The sequence below is a fragment of the Gopherus flavomarginatus genome, chromosome 6 (assembly GCF_025201925.1).
Source record: "Gopherus flavomarginatus isolate rGopFla2 chromosome 6, rGopFla2.mat.asm, whole genome shotgun sequence".
Lineage (NCBI taxonomy): Eukaryota > Metazoa > Chordata > Testudines > Testudinidae > Gopherus > Gopherus flavomarginatus.
The window spans coordinates 37478215-37494915 of NC_066622.1; the positions used below are offsets into that span (position 1 = coordinate 37478215).

At 41.6% G+C, this 16701-nt stretch overlaps 1 protein-coding gene across 1 annotated transcript in view; it reads left to right on the forward strand.

Annotated features, from left to right (window-relative positions):
• EFCC1 (EF-hand and coiled-coil domain containing 1) overlaps positions 1-16701 on the forward strand; it is a 93162-nt gene that overhangs the window by 42142 nt on the left and 34319 nt on the right. The window lies entirely within an intron of this gene.

A 16701-nucleotide genomic window follows, 5' to 3' on the forward strand; every position in this document is an offset into this window, starting at 1 on the left:
GCCTTCCCCTCCCCCCCAATCCCTGGTGAGTTCAGACCCAATCCCCTTGAATCTTAAACAAGGAAAAATCAATCAGGTTCTTAAAAAAGAAAGCTCTTAATTAAAGAAAGAAAAGGTAAAAATCATCTCTGTAAAATCAAGATGGAAAATACTTTACAGGGTACTCAGATTCATATAGCCCAGAGGAAACCCCCTCTAAGATTCAAAGGTACAGCAAACAGAGGTAAAAAATCCTTCCAGCAAAAAGAAACATTCACAAGTTGAGAAAACAAACATAAGACTAATCCGCCTTGCCTGGCTATTACTTACAATTTTGACACATGAAAGACTGATTCAGAAAGATTTGGAGAGCCTGGATGTACGTCTGGTCCCTCTTAGTCCCAAGAGCGAACAACGGACAAAACAAAAAGCACAAACAAAGACTTCCCTCCACCAAGATTTGAAAGTATCTTGTCCCCCTATTGGTCCTCTGGTCAGGTGTCAGCCAGGTTTACTGAGCTTCTTAACCTTTACAGGTAAAAGAGACATTAACCCTTGACTATCTGTTTATGACAGATGCATATGGTCCTGCTGAAGGCTTTCATTGAGGGTCACACATTAAAAGTTTGAAATCATACATTCCAGCTTCCTAAGACTATAAACCCAGATGAGTCAATAAATAGCACAATCTATAAACAGGGCACATTTAATGAACAATTTTTTTAAAATCTAAGCACCATCCTTCCTCAATAGGAAATCATTTTAAATTTGAGCCCAGGTAATGAGACCTTCAGTGTCAAACTGTACATGCCAGAAGGAAACTCCAGGTTCTAACAGCTTATACAAACCTAGATGAAAAGTATTCTGACCCTGAGTCAAATGCCAAACATCTTGATGGACTTAATTTGCCAGAACCTGATGAAATGGGTGGACACAATTAACTCTTTTGGAATGAGAGAAACCATTCAAGTTCTACCTGAAGACAAGCAGCTGCTGGACTTTTTTCTTAACAGTAATGATCCCCTTTGAACTAACCTTTGATCCAGCATAGCATTTCAAAGGACTGAAGTAAACAGTTCATTTTAATGGGATGTTTGGGCATTTACTTGCAAATCAGTAAGCCATTGCTTTTTATTCGTATGGCTTTCCTATGCAGCTCTGAACCCTCAACTCATGTCACTCTCATAACTATATTTAAATGAATTATTTTGAAAAATTCTGTGGGAGTTCACAAGGGACTTTCCCAAGCGATCATGTCCTAAATGAAGATACATTTTTAAATGCATCTGTAACTGATCTGCATGAGATGTTTTTTGCTTCTGTTACTAATGGACTGCTTGGTTTTTGACTAAAAGTTTGGGAGTGCAGGGCTTGGCTTCTCACGTCCAAACAAAAACTCCTGCTAGGAAATGAAGTTTACATTTACAAGTCTGGTCTCTCCTATGCCTGGTGTCTGTCAGTTCTGCACTGAAAGTTAATAGTGGCTCTGTCTACTAGCTGCTCCTATTAGATCTGAACTAAAGGTCAGTTCTTTTCCAGGTAGGGTGAGGACCTGAAAACATGCTACATTTATCTTACATATCCCAATTGTGCTCAGAACAAATGAAACTCAGTGAGCCCTTCCTGATGCAAACCAGACTTCCGCATGCTCATGGGATGCTTTCATCAATCCTTCAAAAGAGATAAAACTTACAGCTGGCTTAGTTTACAAGCAAGAACTCTTATTTATTTATTTATTTAAATAACCCTTCCTGACATATGATGTTTATGATTTGGTGCCCTGTTTCAGAATTTACAGCTGGGGCTTCAGGCAAAGCAGATGGCATCCTCTATGACAGGGAATCGTTGCATGCGAAGTACTGACAGCACACACACAAAAGTTACTGATAGCGATACAGAATTAGAGAATTACATATTTGCTGAACTGTGTGACACACTGCACAGTGTCATGTGATTCTATAATGAAAAGCCTCATCATGACTACATGCAAGCAACTGAACTGAGTTAAGTTTGCCATGAGAACTTTAACTTATTTTTTTTGAGCTGCTTTGTTCAAAATTTGAGGCTTACTGTTGCATCAATATAGCTTTTTGCTCTTTGATGATACCTGATTTTTTCTGTTTAAAACAAAGAATTTATTTTAAAAAAAGTATTGCATTTGCTATAAGGATTTACTATTGCTTTGTTTGCAAACTACCCAATAGTTATATCGGATAAAAAATGCATTCCATTTCCAGATGGGAAATGCACAGAGACTGTATTAAATCTCTTCTATCAGGAAAAGGTGGCAAAGACTGCAGACTTGGTTGGGGGACTAAACCTGAAAACAGTCTCAGCTGTTGAGGTATGCTGGACCTGATGGTTTCTCCTTTCATTTACCCTATTGATTTCAACTGAATTTCTCTTGATCTACACTACTTTTAATCTAGTCTTATACCAACCATTTAAAAGTATGTTAAGTCGCATCTTAAAGATCCTAGCAAGACAAGCTCTTTTTAAACCTCTGCCCATCATTTTACAGAGGTGTACGTATTTTAATCAAACTACAAAAAGCTAGACCTTTTCTTAGTATAATCTCGAGAAACAAAAATTAAAGGAGCAGGATTGCCAGCTGACTAGTATGATACAGAGTTTTCTTAACAATGTTTTAAAGGCCTGAGGTTAGTGAGGATTTTATTTTAAATATTACTTTAAGGACCTCTCATAACTTCAAGAAGGTAGTCAACTAAAATGCTTGGAATTAAAATTATGAGAACTTTCATTCTATACCCATTTTCCCTTGAGAACTGAGCACAAGATATGCATGTGAGCATGTCTGCCATTCCTAATCATTCTCAACCTGACAACACACTCACCCCTTTTCTAAAAACAGAGTAAATAAAGTAAGGTTCAGCTCAAACCTTCTCCCCAGGTTTGGCTGCTACTAGGGTTCCTCTCTCAGAACTGTTCAGCCCACATCCTAGATCTTCCTTCCCTAAAGGACCTCTTCTACACCTCCTTTTGACCAGGTGGGGCAATGAATCCCCTCTCTCTGCAAGTTAGCAGAACCCATTTAACTCTTCCATAGCAGGATCAACACTTGCTAACAAGGTGGGATGTTTCAGACAAACATTACAAGCCAGTTACAGCGCTCCACAACAAAGCATAGAACACTGACCAATTTCTTAATGGTTGGTGGGAACTGGGAATTGTAAGGGTTTGCAGAGGAGTCAATGAGGGCTTTCAAATCGGAGGATTAGGAAGGTTTCTGGTAGCAGAGACTCTTAGGTAGATCAAATCCTGACCTTATCCCAGGAGTAGGGGTTGGGTTGTGGGAAACCAAGGAGGGTGTTGAGTCAAAGATTGGGTTGGAAGAGATCAGCATTTGGAGGGTTAGAGTCTCATTGTGGGCTGAGGGAGATGAGGTGTTTTTACCTTCCGTTCTCAGTAAAGTTAGCACATACTGAGTGCTCTGAGGGTTAAACATACAGTTCTCAATAGCTTCCGTATTAAACCACTTCCACTCTCGACTCAAAACAAAATGATAAAAATATCATTTTTCTGTTGGAGTCCTGTGATGTTTGGTTTAATCAGCTGCTTTCATAGCAAGACAATACAACTGGTGTCCACCTATGGCCTGTGTCTCCAGCAACTGTGTTTATTTTTGGTCTTCCTCCTTGTGCCATGCTACAGTTTGCGTCTTCCGAGTGTTGTTCTCTGTTTTTCATACAGATTTCCCACTTTTCCTGGGGAAATCTATTGAGGAAACTATGACAATAGGAAATATTTGTCTGAATACCTGCAAGACTGTCCAAAAGGCTCCCCTTTACTCGCTCATAGGTTTCTGTAGGATATAGGCTTTGCAGCTGATCCAAGAAATGTTCTGTGAGTAGAATTCCCATTGGGATCAATCAACGTTTGAGTGCCCATATACTAGCAGGATCTAGCCAATGGACAGTACTGCCCCACTCCGCTTCATCTATAAAATTAAGCAGAGGTCAGACCCTACAACACTCTTATGGAAGAACTTTCCATGGGGATGGCTTTCCCCCTTCCACACCTCCCTGTTATGTTCTGCTAGAATTGGCTCTCCTCCCTGGAGAGCTGGACTGCACTGGACCCAGAGAAGCCCACATATAAGCAACATTTATGCAGAGAATAAGATACAATAGCATGGACTTAGAGCCATGTATGATTCAAGACATGACCTAAATATTATAATGACTATTTTTTTTATGTACCTTAGGCTATGTCTGCACTAGCAACTGAACAACAAAACTTTTGTCTTTCAACAGTGTTAAAAAAAGCACACACCCCGAAAGACAAAAGTTTTGCTGACGACAGGTGCTGGTGTGACCAGTGCTTTGTCAGCAAGATAGCTGACAAACTGCAGCTACACTGTGTGCCGTTTAGCAGCCCGGTTGTAACGACACAGCCGTGTTGCTAAAAGCTGTGTAATGTAGACATAGCCTTACTGTTGGTAAGTTTTTACGTGCCTTGATTTTACAGTGGTTAAAACAGAATTACACTTAGCGGTGTTACAACTTGAATTGCTTTCTTTCCAAGCTGCACCCCAGTTTGCTTTTGACATCCTCATTTCCAGACTGTGAAGTTAGAAATTCCAGTATAGAAAAAAAGAGAAAAAGGCAATTGAAGTATTGCAGCATATTTTCATCATCTGTTTCTGGTTTCTGACAGTCTGCTTGGCTCCATGGAACCTGGATGAAATTTGCTCCCCAAAGCAGCTGTATTTTAGCTGGATGCTTGGAGATTTCAAGAGGCTGGATATTAAAGCATTAAGGGACAGAAGATGTTTTCCTCTCTTTTTTTATTCTATTATTCTGCTATTTTTGTGAAGTCCAGTGGGCTGCCTTGCTGCTAAATCAGGTTTTCTTCTGGTTCACTGAAATATAGTTGAAAGAATAAGGAAAAATAGAATGTGTTGGTAACTGGCTTGAAAAACCCTCCATCAGTCCAATTTTCCAGGAAAAGCTGACCAGTTAATATATTATTTATACTGTAGTATTGCCCAAAGACCCTGATCAGAATTAGGATCTCACGGTACCATGTGCTGTACAAACACATGGGAAGGTAGGAAGCCACTGACCCTGCCCTGCAGAGTTTACAGTCTAAACATGTAGAGGCTGACACAATCTTGGAATGTTATCACAGCCGTGCAGTGTCAGTGGCCACTTTCCACTGGATAAAGGAGAACACCGCTGGGCTTTACACATTATATCAGAGACTATGTTTTTGATTATTTGTATTGCGGTAGTGCCTACTGGCCTCACGTAGATCAGAGCCTCACTGAGCTGGGTACTGTGCAGATCTGTAGTGAGTGACAGTCCCTATGACAGATCCTAAATCAAAAAAGCATGGCCTCATTCTGTAACTGTACATACATTCCCAAAGAAGAGATCAGATAGCTGATCGTAGCAATGTAGTAACATTTTAGGAGAAAAGAAAACCATGTGACCCATCAAGAGCTAGACACTAATATAGCATTTGTACTCAGTAATATCCCCACACCTCAGGGATTTGGCTAACTATCTTACAGTTGCATCTTCTGTTGTTGTTTTTGGTGGCCTATTTCCTACACAAATCACCATTTTCATAAAGAAATATTTCTTCACCCTCCTTAGCATGTGCTTGTTGCTTAATTCCAGTTTGCATACCTTTTAAGACTGTAACCCCTTGAATAAGACCATATTCTCTCATGAGTTTCTGTGGATGACGCCCATTGACTTCACTGGTCAATTGATGTTTTAAAATATGTCCTATGTTTATGACATTCACCTTATCTGTTCTTTCAGAAAAATGTGTCAATCATAGTTTTTAATCTCTAATGAGTATTTCAATTTAAATTGTTCTTCCTATCTATGGCCTCCGAGGCCCTTTATTGCCTTTGAATAAAGGTCAGAACTCTCTCAGCTAGCATCTTCAACATGTTTAGGTTACAGGGAAAGTTGATATCATGATTAAGGGTTAATTTGCATTGATTTCCCACAGAAGTTTAATGATGTTACGCATGACCATCACATGAATCCCAGATGTTACTGGATGGTAGAGGAAGGTACTGTTCCTCGAATAGAACACTGCTATATTTCTAATCCATTTGTGGAACCACCTACCAGTGGGCACCATATAAATGTGTGCAATATATTAAGTTATGAAAACTGAAATCCATTGTCTAAAGAGAAGAGTTTGAGGAGAGCTGGCAAATGAATTTGCACAAACAGTCTGAATTTGGATAAGATCAGCTACTTGAAGGATGTAAACATGAATGGCCAGGTAGTTAAAGGTATTTAGGTGTTTAACTACCAGAGGGAGTTAGGTGCCTAATATCTTTAAAAATCTGGGCCCACGGCTCTGATCTAGCACAGCACATAAGCAGGCACGTAACTTTAGACACGATTAGTCCCATTGACATCATGAAGCAAAATTAACTCATATGTATTTGACTTCAGTGGGTCACGTCCTTAAAGCTATACACCTGCTTAAGTGTTTTGCTGGATTGGGGCCTTAGCAGGCAAAGGAATTATTTAGGAATTATTATTAATTTATAAGACATAACAGTAATGAGTTGAAAGAGGGAAAATATTAGATGGATATAAGAAATAAATTCATACATAGGGTGCTTGTCTGCACAGTGCTTCAGTCTGCACCAGAAGGCTGTAAACTGTATTGAGCACTAGCATGTCATGCACTAACCGGCCCCTAGGAACCCTGCTGGCATATACTAGTTCCCTAGTGAGCGTTAACATAGTACTATTCAAAACAGGACTATATTAACTAGCACTAAGGAACTTTTAGTGTGCCCCAGCAGAGTGCACACAGACCAGAAAGTGCATGACATACCAGTGCACACTACAATTTACAGCCCTCTGGTGCAGACTAGAATACCACGTAGACAAGCCCTGAGGTTTGTTAGATTGAGAAATAGAACCATCAACAGAGATATTTAAAACTAGTCTAGACAAAGCACTACAAAGTATAATATGGGGCCACGACCCTGTATTAGGGAGATGTATCAGGCAACGTAATGTTGTATGTGTTTTCACTCTGCAACATAACAATCGCAACATTATGTTTCTAGTTCAACTGCATGACCATTAAAAGATCAACTGGGAGAGGGATATAATTGCTGATAAAACACAGCTAGACTGGTGGGATCATAATTAGCACAGAGGGAAGAATAAGCAGTATTTTTCAGATCTCCATTGTAATTCGTTGGCACATAACATATAAAGGTTAGCAGGAATTCAACTTGAGTATTGTAGTAAAGGCAAGTGCAATTGTTTGTGATTAACCTAGCATAGGAGCAGTAGAGTGGGGGCCAGGCTGCTGTCTGGAAAGTTTAAACTATTTCAAACAGTGGATTGCTTTAAATCAAAGCTATTTAAATCATGGATTTTAATTGGCAAGCAGGAAACCTTGATTTAAATCATCTATTTTAATCATGTCGTGCATTTGTACTTTTTAGTTATTTTCCTGAAGAAGTTGATTGTCATTGCCTGATACCCATTAAAATACAGTGATTTGCAACTAAATATAGTTTCTACACTAGCCTTTATATTATAGCCTAAATAGAACCTTTACATTAGTCTCTTGCTAACCAGGAGGGTACACTATATCTATGTATTTAAGCAACTATATAGCCTCTTACATTTTTTCAGATTCTTATTTTTTTATGTTTTCATTATGTTAGATGCAGTTCTTATTTACTAGATTAATTTTTTACTTGTGATTTGTGCCAAACTATTTGGATGGACATTCAAATGCAATTAAAAATGCAGAACAAATGTATTAATTTTTTTAATTAAATCAAAATACTTTAAATGTGCTGGAAACATAAGCAAAAAGTTTATAAAACATGTTTTGCATTTAAAACTAACTGATTTATTAAACAAAGGAAGTGCCTATAATTACTAAACTGAACTGATTATTTCTAGTCACCATGTATTTCAAGATTTTAGAACTAGTAGATCTCATCTCCCCTGTTTTGTTTTGTTTTTTATTATTATTATTCCTAAATTGGAAAAGAAAAGGTTCTCCTGCTTTTCCACTCTAAATTGGTTTCTTAACTTTGAAGGAACTAGTCATTGAACTGAATTAGCTGAATAAACTAAAATGAAGAAGATATTCTCTCTGCACCTGCAGAAGAAGCAACTGCTTTCAAAAGCCGGTTTAGCACTTGAACAAACTCTGGTTCCAGGTGGCTAGCTAGTGACTTCCACAACTTCAGTGGTCTTACCTTCTTTCAAACTTGGCAGCAAACATGTTTTGCTTAATATTATTTTGTATATTAAAGTAATCTAAATTAAATATATTAGTAAGTTTAGGTCTTGGCATCAGTTGTCAATTTTAAATTTAATTTTAAATAGGCTTATTTTTAAAAAAATAAGCCTGTATTTAATTTAAACCAAACAAATCTGATTTAAATAAAAAGCATCTGATTTTTTAAATTGATTTTTATCCACCCTAATTTCACACAGGCCTCAGAACAGCAGATGCAGAGCTAAAATGCAAAGGAGGCTTGTCTAATTAGACAGGTTTAGTATTATAACAGTACTTTGCAGTTATGTAGAGATTTCCATCCAAGGATCTAAAAACACTTTACATACATTAGTGCATTAAAGCTGCACAACATCATGGGTTAATTGTTATTCCTATTTCCTGATGGAGAATCTGAGGCACAGAGGATTTGTGACTTGCCTCTGATCATATAGCAAGTCTTTGGCAATGACAAGAATAATCCAGGCTTCCCATCTGGCCCTGTAATAACTACACACCTTGTTTGCACTTTGGGCATCCACACAGCATTAGCACCAAGATGACCAGCCCGTGGAGGACTCAGCACAATACAAGGGCCATTTATCTGACAGGTTTTTGGTCTTATTTTCTGGAGGCTTTTTAAAATATGGAGCTATAAGAAATCAGTGAATGCAGCTCCTCTAAGGAATGTGAAGTCTGTATTCTTTTCCAAAGGCTTAGCTGCCATAATTGGTGAGCGTTACTTTTCAACAGGTGGTCTTGTGGTGTGTGAGGGAAGAATGCTGCTATCAAGAGCAGCCATCATCTTATTCCACACTTTCACATTCACGGAGTCCTAACTCTGCGATACCTAGCACAGAGGATGAAGGGGGAGCATGCCAAGGAGCTGGCACTACCTTATGTTGTGCCTCTGTTGGCCATAGCTGCAGTTTTGCACACACAAAGCAGGGTTATAATTAAATAATGTTTAATCGATGTTTTTAAGGCTCCTAGAGTTGTACATAATATGGTCCCCACTTGATTGAAGAGTACACATTCCCAGTTTAGCCAGAAACATTTATTTATATATTAGGTACAGGAGATGTTAAAAGACTCATTAGACACTTATCCTCTACTGGCCAGCACCCTGCAAGATTAGTGCATTAGTGGTAACAGGAGAGTCGCTGGCAGTTAAAGAACACACATCTAATCTACATATAGGATATGTGCAGCTTTTTGTTTGCTTTACAAACAGAGGCAGGAGGAAATGATGTGGACTTCTAAAAAGCAAAAGCTCTGGTCCTTTTGTTTATTATCTTAATGATATGCTTAATATCAGACATCTTGGTTATAGTCGCAATCCCAGTGTTTTAGGATGGCATGCTATTTTAGATATTAGTTTTAGGTTATGGCCTTCCTAGAAGGAACTAATTAGTAGTCACACTAATAATCTAAGCAACAAAATTAATTTGGATATGATGACTAGGTTGGATATTAGGAAACACTATTTCACTAGGAGGGTGGTGAAGCAATGGAATGGGTTACCTAGGGAGCTGGTGGAATCTCCATCCTTAGAGATGGAGGCCCTCTTGACAAAGCCCTGGATGGGATGATTTAGTTGGTGTTGGTCCTGCTTTGAGCTGGAGGTTGGACTAGAGGACCTCTTGAGGTCTCTTCCAATCCTAATCTTCCATGATTCTATGACTGCACCGTCCTGTTCAAATTTCATGGACCTGCTGGAACAAATGCAAGTTTTGGTCATTGCTGATTTCCCCCATCCCCAATCTTGACTGGGAATTTTCAAATCCACTAACTTACTAGTTTATTATTAGCAGCAATATTACAGTAGTGCCTTGACACCTCAACTGTAATTGGAGACCTGTACTGATATAAAGTAAGGGTAGGGCAACTTGTTCAGATAAAATCCTGAACCCTCACTGCAACCCTCTCAGCTGAACCCTCTCAGCTGAAACTTTTTTGAAGTTTAAGGGAAAATGCTAAAATTAAGAGATTTTTATTTTTACTTCCTTGGCTCTTCCTGCTTCTGGACTAGACTGAAAGTGAAAGCCTAAAAAATGGCTATAGATGTTGTTCTCATGGTATATCCAGCCTGACCAGAAGAAGAAAGTACTGCAGGTCCCACCTGAGAACTTGTTCCTATGAGCTCTCCAGCCCATTCTGCAGATTAATATTTTCTGGTCATTTGGAGAAGTGTATGAACTTTTGGATGCTGATCTGAAATGAACCTTCCAACCACCTCCCATTGCTGGGACAGAGTCCTCGACAAATGTGTGCATGGCCAACCTGACCTGAGGGAAGATAGCCCAGTATCGTCAAGTTCTGCAGGAAAGAGAGACTTTGCTCAAACTCAGTTGATATAGTCATAAGAACGCAGACACTGATTTCAAAACAAGTGTCAGTGGTCAGTGAAGCCAATCTAGTAGTCTTCCATATTGACTGAAGCCTGTCTGCCCCTCAGAACAGTGTACTTAACTTGGGAGGATTTGATATCTGCAGCAAGGGTAGGTCTGCCTTGGAGCTGGAAGGTGCAATTTCCAGCTACCTCTGACCAGGCTAGTGCACTAAAAATAGAAGTGTACCCACAATGGTGTGACAGGATAGCTGCCCTGAGTATGATCCCCTCCAAGACCCTAAGTACATACTCAGGCAGCGAGCCCATCCTATCACTTGCACTGCTGAAGCTACACTGCTATTTTTAGCACGCTAGCTCAATCAGAGCTAGCATGAAGTGTTTACCTGATCTGGAAATTACACCTCCAGCTCCACTGTAGACATACCCTGGGAAAAACACAGTACAAAGAACATTCTGTATAATTTTAATGCAAAATATACTGTATTGTTCTTGAGGTGCAGACAAGCCACAGACTGCAGCTCCTACTCAACATGACAAGCTAGCATGCACAATGCTAGTGTCAGTAGAACCTGCCATAGAAACCCACAGGCAATCCACAGGCTCTGGGGGGCAGGGGGCGGGAGTTCTGGGGCAGTTGTGAAACCATCAGTATAACATGTATTCTGTGGCATCACTGAGTGGACATAAGTGATCCACCATGGTTTTCCCAATGCACTGACTGAACAACAGAGAGGAAACTCAGTTTCCTAGATCTTAGGTGGGAATCAGGGCCGGCTCTGGCTTTTTTGCCACCCCAAGCAAAAAAAAACAAACAACAAACAAACTGTGGGGGGGGAGGGTGGAGCTGCAAAGCACACACACACACACACAGAGAAAACACCTGTGGGGTGGCCAGAGCGGCAAAGCACACACACACGCAGAAAATACCTGCAGGGTGGCTGGAGCAACAAAGCGCACATGCACACACACACACCACCTGCGGGGCGGCCAGAGCGGCAAAGCATGCGTGCGCGCGCGCGCGCACACACACACACACACACACACACACACAGAGAAAACACCTGCGGGGTGGCCAGAGCAGCAAAGCGCGCGCACACACACACACACACAGAAAACACCTGCAGGGTGGCCAGAGTGGCAAAGCACACACACACACACACACACACAAAACACCTGTGGGGTGGCCAGAGCGGCAAAGCACACACACACGCACACACAGAAAATACCTGCGGGGTGGCCAGAGCAACAAAGCGCGCATGCACACACACACACACCACCTGCGGGGCAGCCAGAGCGGCAAAGCGCGCGTACACACACACACACACACACACACAGAGAAAACACCTGCGGGGTGGCCAGAGCAGCAAAGCGCACGCGCGCACACACACACACACACACACACACACAGAGAAAACACCTGCGGGGTGGCCAGAGTGGCAAAGCACGCACACACACACACACACACACACACACACACACAGAGAAAACACCTGTGGGGTGGCCAGAGCGGCAAAGCACACACAGAAAATACCTGCAGGGTGGCCGGAGCAGCAAAGCGCGCACACACACGCACACACACACACACACACACACACACACACGCACACAAAAACATCTGCAGGGTGGCTGGAGTGGCAAAGCACACACACAGAGAAAACGCCTGCGGGGTGGCCAGAGTGGCAAAGCGCGCGCGCACACACACACACACACAGAAAACACCCGTGGGGCGGCCGGAGCGGCAAAGCAGGAAGAAAAAAAAACAACCTGCAGGGCAGCCGGAGCCAGGGTGCAGGGGGACTCCCTGTGCTGCAGACGTGCAGTGGAGTGCGTGCCCAGTCTAGCGGGGGGGAGGGGCGGAGGAGGGCGCGGGGGGGGGAGAGAGAGAGAAGGAGGGTGGCCAGGGCTTCAGGGGGGCGCTTGCCACACGGCCCCTCCTGTCACACCGCCTGCCGGGAGGGCTCTGCGCTGCTCCGGTTGGCTGGGGGGGGAAGGACGCAGGCTGCCCTGCCGAGTTTGCTGCAGGGCGCTACCCTCCTTTGCGCCGCCGCCCCCTACAGGGCAGCCTGAGCGGCAAACCAAAAAGAAAAATTTTAAAAAAGGGCAGCCAGAATGCCACTCCTTGGCATCTGCCCCCCCAAGCACGAGCTTACTTGGCTAGTGCCTGGAGCTGGCCCTGGTGGGAACAGCACACAAAGGGGAGCACTGTACCCTATGAGCTCCATTTCCATGACAAGAAAGAAACTTCAGTCCACCTTTATGGCTTGGACCTCTGGGAGAAGTTATGCAAGCTTTAGGGAGCTCATGCCAAGGGTTCTACAAGTGAGTGGTGTTCCTTAAGAATAGAGATATTTACAATTTCCCTTAAAACTGCACTGTGCAACTCCAACTCACAGACTTCCAGTATGACTATCTGAATTTCTAGCTAGCAGGGTGTGGCACTGGAATATTTTGTTCCACTCGAACAATATCTGGAAAGTATTTCTTCTGTAATGTCATAAAATAATTCATTAAAGGGACAGAAGTATATAAATGACCATTCAGCAATGATAGGCGTTCATCCAAGACAATGTAGTCACTGTTATCCATCAGATTTTTAAAAAGCAGTGTATTTCACTACATACATACTCAAAATTTCACCACAGTACAATACAAATTCTAACCACATCTAAGTACAGAGGTTACCAAAATTACCACCTCTGCTTAGTGTAGTAGCAGGTTGTATGACAGTTATTAAATACATCTTCCATTAAACAGCACAAGTCTTTAAACTAAATATTATAAATAAGTGATTTAATAATAATAACGGACAATCTTGTTGGCAATCTAAGCAGGCCAAGGGCTGAATAATCGCAAAGACTGAACTATCTTCATCTTTAAAAGTTTTTCCTTCAGTTCAGTGTTGAGCCACAATGGAGCACAGGAAAGTTTACACTGTTGCTCTTGGTGCTATATCTGTGCTACAGATAAAGAATTTCAGTCAATAGGCTTGTCAGTCTGGCACCTTTCATCAGTGCTAAACGCTCACATGCTCTCACTCTCTCTCACACACAGAGGGTGTATATAATATAAATAGTTAATTGATTTAGTGAACAGTGTTATGCTGCTGCCCAAAGAAAAAAAGAAAAAAAATGGTAAATATGCTGGGTTGCATTAAGAGAAGTCTCATATGCAAGACATGGGAGATAATTGTTCCATTCTATATAGCACTAGTGAGGCCTCAGCTAGAGTACTGTGTCCAGTTTCGGGCACTCATGTTTTGAGAAGGATGCCAACAAATTAGAGAGAATCCAGAGGAGAGCAAACAAAAATAAGAGGTTTAGACCAATGAGAAAGGTTTAAAGAATTGGGCACATTTACTCTAGAGGAGAGAAGGCTTAGGCAGACATGATAACAGTCTTCAAATATGTAAAAGAAGATGGTGTCCCACCACGTGTAAGAGAAGAAGTAATCACCTTAGTTTGCAGCAAGGGAGAGTCAGATTAGAACTGAAGGAAAGCTTTGGGTAGTTAAGCAGTGTAACAGGTTACCTAGGGAGGTTATGGAATCCCCAGCATTGGAGATTTTAAAGAACAAACACCTGTCTAGGTATACTTAATCCTGCCTCAGCGCAGGGTGGGGTTATGGGGCTGGACTAGATGACCTCTTCATGTCCCTTGCAGCTCTACATTTCTGTGATAAAACTACAATTAAAAAAAAAAACAAGTTGCAAATTCCAGCCCCCAAAGGTTAGGAAATACCAGAATTAAGGAGCCTGTGCAACCTTAATTCGGCCCCCTAGTGTGTATGCATTTTGATACAGTCTTTAATAACAGGAACACGCTATTTTTTCCTACATGACCCCTGCCTCATTCAGTGTGTAAGATGGATGGTGCTCATGGAAGGAGCAACTATATTAATTTCCTCCTGGGTTTTTCTATGGTGCTTATCACTATAATATCTGATGGCTTCACAAACATTAATGAATTTATCTTTGTAACTCTTCTGTGAGGCAAAGGAGTATAATTATCCTCATTGTACAGAAGGTAAATTGAGACATAAAGATTAAAGTAAAAAAGGTGCCCACTAATTGCAGATCCCCAATCTAAGATGCCTAGGAACTGATTTTTCAAAGTAATAAGTATTATATAGCACTTCACATGTTCAAAGCACAGCTCCCATTGGCTTCTGTTGCAAGTGTAAGTGCACATCAGACACCAGGGTCTCAAACTGGGCACCCACCAAATGAAGAATACCGTTAGTGACCACTTGTGAAAAGTGTGATTTACGTGACTTGTCCAGCAACACAAAGAAACTCTGGCAGGCAGAGGCAGGGATAGAATCCAGTTCTCCAGGGTGTCATTCAACTGCCTAAAACATGAGATCATCCTCTCTCTCCCCTGCCTTCCTCACTACTCAGTATCCAACTTCTGCAACAAGGGAGGCAGGAGCATTACGGACAATGTATCTTTGGGAATGGAAACATTCAAATCAATCCATTTTTGCTCTTTAGCAGATGCTACTGTGGACAATAAATGACTCACATCTACACTGCAATTTCATTATGCTGTGCAAAGTGGTTTAGTATAAGACTCTCCCTTATTAGATGACTCCACATTAGCCAGCTGGTGGTTATAGCTATTAGAGCCCAATTAACAGAATACCCCCATCTGGTGGCTACATTTGCTCTGAGGGCATCATGCATGTTACAGCTGAGACTTGATCTGGGACCTTCATGAACCAAAGGCTGCCACTCTAACATTTGATCCAAAAAGGCCAGCGAGCAGGAACCAGGCTAACCTTGTCCCCGCAAAGTCAACCACTCACTCCTATATGTTTTGGGAAAGAATGTCATTTCAATCGGGCAGCCAATCCCCTCCCTAAGCTTGACAGCCCAAGCTCCCTGCCAAGCCACAACTTCAAAGAGCTGTCTGTTCAGTTATTTTTAGAGCACTCACATGAGCCCGGCTGACACAAGTCTGTCAAGCCAAGCTGGGAGGCTCGTTCCAAAATGCTGTGTAGACGTACCGTACCTCGTGTGACGTGATCCAGTCGCTCCCCCCTCCGACTCTCTGTCCTTTCAATATGTAGAGAGCTACAAGAGCGCAAAGTATGATTATTCTCCTATTTTATGCTATCACACGTGTCAGCACAGCCTGTTACATTTGCTCACCTGAAGGCACATGCAGACAAGTAAAACGATTGAGCAAGAAAAGTTGCAGTCAGCAAGGTCATTTTCCCCAGAGTTTTCTGTAAAGTGGCCCCCATGCCTTATTGACTGCACTCTATTCAAACCCTGCTGTGAATGACAGAGTTTTCTGTTTTCTTCTGCTTATGTTAATCTGTGTTAATTAGCAAGAAAATTAGCATAAGCAGAAGATAACAAAGACAACCCAGAATTATGACCCTTATTTCAGAGACCATATTTCCCCTCGTGACAGTTTTATTCACAGATCATTAAAACTCAAAGACATCTAGTCTCCCTCATTATAGCTACTGCATCAAAGACTGCTAAAAACAAACACTGCCCTATTTTTAGGCATTTAAAACTTGGCCCTAAAAGACAGACTAAAACTTAGCATAAAAGGTTTTAATTTGTTTATTTGGGGTGGGATGCAACAGAGGTTTAAAGAAAACTTTTGGCCATCTTTGGACCGTGAAAGTGGAAGGAACTTGAGGCTGGGATTTGGAAGAGTGCAGAGCTGCGGGGACAGCATGCTCAGGGAGTGGAGGGCATCAGCTCATAACCCTCTGAACAATGTTTGGATCACTCTGGATGGGCTGTGGCAGGTACATTTGTGCTATTTCGGCTGGAAGGAAAGGCACTGCTTCTTGGGGCTTTTAAGAATGTGGGAGGGGGAAGGGAATCCTGACAGACCACGCACCTATTTAGCTCCAATATGAAGCTATACCATAGTATTTGAACTGCTTGACGTGTTGAGAAGCTATAAATATATGGTGGTAATACATAATCTCTTAAAGGTATGGTTCCTTCCCTATTAGAGATGCCCAGAACTAAAACCACTCTGTGAAATCACTGAACTTTGAAGGTCTGGATAAAATGGTAGCAGGATGAGTCCTAATTTTAGCTTTACAAAACCAAAAATGCCTTCTGTTTTTCCCACCTCTGAAAGTATATA